Here is a 5,615-nt window from a genome sequence, read left to right as displayed (position 1 = left end):
ATGGTTGTGGTAGCCAAGCTTTCTAAAAAGTGAGGGTCAGTTGATACACTTGAATTGCATAGATGTTTTTAAGCACATTTGTATACTATCTCATAGCATTTAGGCAAGTATTTTCATGCATAATAGTTGATTTCATTAGTTTTTGTAATTTCTATTGTCAAGCCCTTAATTCCATATTTTTTGCATCATTTCAGGTGTTTAGGTGAAGCCTCAGAGTATAAGAATGCAAAGGAAAGCTTGGAGAAGTCAAGAGACAGAGAATTGCTGCTGATACAAAGTACATGGGTTGTGTAAACCAAGCCCCAGACCCGTGTAACTCTCTGCCAGAAGAAAGCCAAGAGAATCAATGAAGAAACAAAAGTACATGGGTCGTGTAATTAGACTCGTGTAATCTGCAGGGACCCGTGTAAGTCTCTGCTGGGTACAAACTTGAAGAACCTTATGGGAACAATAGTACACGGCCCGTATAACCAAGCCCATGTAGTTGGCGCAGACCCGTGTAACTCTCTGTGCCAATGCAAGACTTCGCAGTTTCACTCCAGCAAGTTACACTGGCCTACATTTTGGACCCGTGTAGTGACATAAGGGCTGTGTACTATGCGGTAACCAGTTTTATAACTCGAATTCCCTCTCTTGTTTTCTGATTCAAATGATACTCCTAAAGCCTTTTGGACTCAAAATGACCTAACCCTAGAGCAACCATTATAAATAGAAAAGAAAACATCAGAAAAAGGGGTCAGGCTCTCTCTTTTATCTTTTGACAGCACTTTTGAGAAGTTTCGAAGGAGAGAAATCCATATCAGTACCAAAAGAAGTTTTCCAACTAAAGCTCCACAAGATTAAAGCTGCAAACTCTTTTCGGTTCCTTCGTTTCATCTCCCCAAATAGATTTTTATTATTTTATTTCTTCTACATTATTTTCTTTTTACTGTTTTTACCTTTTATCATGATGTTTGCTGAACTCACCATGAGTGAGTAGTTTTCTTATTCTGGATTTAGGAGAGTAATGCTTATAATTATTATTATGGATGAACACTAAGTTTTATTTATTGGATTTGAGATTCGTTCCTTAATTTAATTTTTTGTGATCTTAATGCATGCTATGTGCTGGTACCCACTTAGCCATGATTGTAGATGTTTATTGAAGGACTGAAAGGTGAAGATTAATATTAGAAAATCAAGATCTTGAACCTAGGAATTCTGACCTAGACATAGGCTGATACCTTTGTGGAACCTCAAAATTGGTGAAAAATCTTAAATATTTTAATTAATTTAATCGCCACGAAAGTAGGGTTTGAGTTAATTAGAATACACCCTAGGTGCCTTGAGAGAGGATTTAGGATAACGTAGGACTAATTTCCATCAAGGAAAATGATTCCTCAATTTAGTAAATAAACGAGATAGCATCCCCAGTAAGATTCAAGTGTGAAATCTTAATTCCAAAATTGTTTCAAATAAATCATTTTGTTTTAAGTTTACCATTCTAGTGTTTAAGGTTAACAAACTTCATTCCCTAAGTATTCGATAGCCTAGACAGTCAAAATTACTGTGTAGATTGGTACTTGTTAATCAGATTCCTCATGGAAACGATACTCTACTCATCACTTTATTACTTGTTAGCTATCCGTGCACTTGTGGGGTTGTAAAACTAGGCAAACAAGTTTTTGGCGCTGTTGCCGGGGAATTTTTTGTTTTAGTAATATCAAGCGATAGGCAATTTATCTGATTTAGGCAATTATATTTATTATCTAATTTTATTTTACTGGTTGTATTTCTCTTCTTTTCTCTCAGGTGCCCGATCTGGTATATGACTAGAACAAGGCCAGAAGAAGAAATTTTGGACTGTGATCCAGAGATAGACAGAACTCTGAGAACCATCAGGAGGGAAAGGAAACATCAAGAGCACGGTCAAGGAGATCCTAAAATCCCAACCATAGCCAATAATAATGACAGACCAAGACTCTTAAGAGATTACGGAGCTTCATCTATCCTAGGATTTCAGCCCAGTGTCACCAGACCCACAGTGGAAGCCAACAACTTTGAATTAAAACCAGCATGGCTCCAAATAATTCAACAAACCCAGTTTGCAGATTCACCAACAGAAGACCCACACTATCACCTCCAGTGCTTTCTTGCCCTATGTGACACATTCAAGATGAATGGAGTGTTTGATCAAGCAATAAGACTAGAAGTGCTTACTTTCTCCCTTCGGGATAGAGCAAGGAAGTGGTTACTTTCTCAACCGGCTGGAACATTCACCACTTAGGAGAACCTCTCTCAAGCTTTTTTAGCAAGGTATTTTCCACCTACAAAGACTGCAAAACTGAGGCTTGAGCTCAACACCTTCAGACAAAAGGAAGGAGAATCACTCTATGACGCATGGGAAAGATATAAAGACCTGCAGAGGGAATGTCCACACCATGGCATAGAAGATTGGCTATTAGTGCAAAATTTCTATAATGGATTACTACCCTCTACAAGGAGCACAGTTGATTCAACTACAGAAGGTGATCTAATGGAGAAAACAGTCACACAAGCACTTGAACTTTTAGAAAGGGTAGCATACCATAATTATGAGTGGTCAAATGAAAGAGGAAATGCAAAGAAAACTGTAAGGGTCCTGAAAGTAGACGCCCTAAGCATGATAAATACTCAATTTGATCAGCTCACAAAGAGACTTGAAAGAATGTAAGCCAACATTGTTGGTACAAACAGTCAACATAAGGACAGCTATAGAGGAGGATACATGAGTTCAGAATACAGCAATTTCAATGAACTCTCCATAGAACAGATGAACTATGTGAATAATGGAGGAAACTTCAACCAGTGGCAGCCCAACAATCCATATTCAAATACTTACAACCCTGGATGGAGGAACCACCCAAATTTTTCATGGTCCAATTAGCAAAACTAGCCAATAAATAAGCAACAAGGGTACAAACCACTAGCACCCCCTGGATTTCAGAACAGAGGTCAAAACTTTGCACAGCCATCACTACCTCTCCAACCTCAATAACCTGAACTGAAAATGACCATGGAAACCATGATAGAAGGATTCCTAGCATCTCAACAACAACAAAATGAATTGATTAAATAGTTGACTTCTAGAGTGGACCAACTTGCTACTCATAACAAGATGCTAGAGAATCAAATCGCTCAGTAAGCAAGTTCTTCAAGTAAAGCTGCTGGCAAATTGCCTAGCCAACCAGAAATGAACCCAAGGGAGCATTGTAAGGTAGTTACACTGAGGAGTGGGAGAACTCTAGTACAACCAGAGGTAGAACTGACAGAGGAAACCATAGAAAAATCTAAAGGCTAAGCAGAAAAAAAGGAGCTAAGAAAGATCAGGAAGAGGAAGCATGGAAGACAAAGAAATTACCAAAGCCATACCAGCCTCCCCTACCTTTTCCTCAGAGATTTCAGAAAGCCAAATTGGACAAGTAGTTTGGGAAGTTTTTGGAAGTTTTACAGAAACTTTACATCAACATCCCCTTCACTGAAGAACTTTTTCAGATGCCATCCTATGCCAAATTTCTTAAGGAAATTCTATCAAAGAAAAGAAAGCTAGAAGACTATGGAATAGTAGCTCTAACAGGGGAATGCAGTGCCATACTGCAAAACAATCTGCCTTCAAAGTTGAAAGATCCAGGAAGCTTCTCCATACCTTGCCTCATTAGCAACAAGAAAATGGACAAGGCCCTCTACGATCTTGAGGCAAGCGTCAGTTTAATGCCTCTATCAATATGCAAAAAGCTAGAGATCGGAGAACTAAAGCCCACAACAATCTCATCACAATTGGCTGATCGATCTATTAAATATCCTGTGGGAATACTTGAGAACATTCCTATGAAAGTGGGCAAATTCTTCATTCCAGTAGACTTTGTTGTCCTTGAGATGGAAAAAGATGTTCAAATTCCTATCATCTTAGGAAGACCATTCTTGGCAACCGCCGGAGCTGTCATAGATGTAAAAAATGGGCGACTAACTCTCAAGGTAGGAGAAGAAAAAGTGGAGTTCAACTTGTTTGACACGATGAAACACAAATTTGAACCTGATGAATGCTTCAAGGTTGACACAATTGACGAATAAGTTGAAAAGGAATTTCATAAGACACATCCTAAAGATCCTCTTGAAGCATGTATTATGCACAGCCACATAGTGGATGATGAAAATACAGAAATAGGAGCTTGTGCACGACAGTTAGCAGCTCATCCACCCCTACCTTTAGCTACGGCTTCCGAGATGGAGAAGTTGAAAGAGGAACAAACCAAAGGTAAGCTCTAGGAAAACGCTAAACAAGTAGAGCTTAAACCTCTCCCCTCCTCGCTAAGGTACGCATTTCTGGACTCAAATTCTAAATATCCTGTTATAATCAATGCTAGCCTGTCTAAGTTAGAAGAGGAAAAATTGTTAAGAGAACTTAGGATCCATAGCAAAGCCATAGGGTATAAGATAGAAGACTTGAAGGGAATCAACCCTTCGATTTGCATGCATAGGATACCTATGGAAGAAAATAATAAACCCATGATCGAACACCAAAGAAGACTTAACCCAAACATGAAAGAAGTAGTCAAGAAAGAAATTTTAAAACTATTAGATACAGGTATCATATACCCAATTTTTGATAGTAAATGGGTTAGTCCAGTATATGTAGTTCCTAAGAAAGGTGGGACAACTGTTATCCAAAATGCAAACAATGAACTAATCCCTACTAGAGTAGTCACTGGTTGGAAAATGTGTATAGATTATATGAAATTGAACAATGCTACCAGAAAAGACCATTTCCCTCTCCCCTTCATCTACCAAATGTTAGAAAGGTTAGCGAAACACTCTTATTTCTGTTATCTAGATGGGTATTTGGGATTCTTTCAAATTCCTATTCACCTAGAAGACTAAGAAAAGACCACATTCACTTGTCCCTATAGAACATTTGCATATAGAAGAATGCCTTTTGGTCTTTGTAATGCCCTTGCCACCTTTCAAAGATGCATGATGGCTAATTTTTCTGATTATATTGAAGATAGCATGGAAGTTTTTATGGATGATTTTTCTGTCTATGGAACTACTTTTGATGATTGCCTAACTAATTTATCTAAGGTGTTGTAAAGATGTGAAGAATCAAACCTGGTCCTAAAATGGGAAAAATGCCACTTCATGGTAAGGGAATGCATAGTTTTGGGACAGTTGATATCAGAAAGAGGAATTGAAGTTGATAAGGCAAAATTTGAGATCATTGAAAACATGCCACCCCCAACATCAGTCAAGGGAGTGCGAAGCTTTTTGGCACATGCAAGATTCTATAGAAGATTCATCAAGGACTTTTTCAAAATAGCTAAGCCACTTACCAACTTGTTAAGTCAAGATGTTCCCTTTGATTTTGATGAAAATTGTCTTGTCTCTTTTAACAGGATAAAAAAAGCCCTGATATCAGCACCAATAATATAGTCACCAAATTGGGAGCTACCATTCGAGGTGATGTGTGACGTGAGTGACTTTGCAGTTGGAACAGTGCTCGAGCAAAAAAAAGATAAAAAGCTTCATGCTATTTATTATGCTATCAAGACACTCGATGATGCGCAAATCAATTATGCCACCACAGAGAAGGAATTCCTAGC

The 5,615-nt window shown here is 38.3% G+C and overlaps 1 non-coding gene across 1 annotated transcript; it reads right to left on the bottom strand.

The window, feature by feature from the left end:
• Positions 1-2,320: 2,320 nt before the first annotated feature.
• Positions 2,321-2,427, bottom strand: LOC131174263 (small nucleolar RNA R71). The gene has a single exon (XR_009144511.1). It is a non-coding gene; the product is annotated as a small nucleolar RNA R71 (small nucleolar RNA).
• Positions 2,428-5,615: the final 3,188 nt, after the last annotated feature.

This window comes from Hevea brasiliensis, chromosome 15 (genome assembly GCF_030052815.1).
Source record: "Hevea brasiliensis isolate MT/VB/25A 57/8 chromosome 15, ASM3005281v1, whole genome shotgun sequence".
NCBI classification, from domain to species: domain Eukaryota; kingdom Viridiplantae; phylum Streptophyta; class Magnoliopsida; order Malpighiales; family Euphorbiaceae; genus Hevea; species Hevea brasiliensis.
This window is presented reverse-complemented; position numbering and strand designations above follow the sequence as displayed.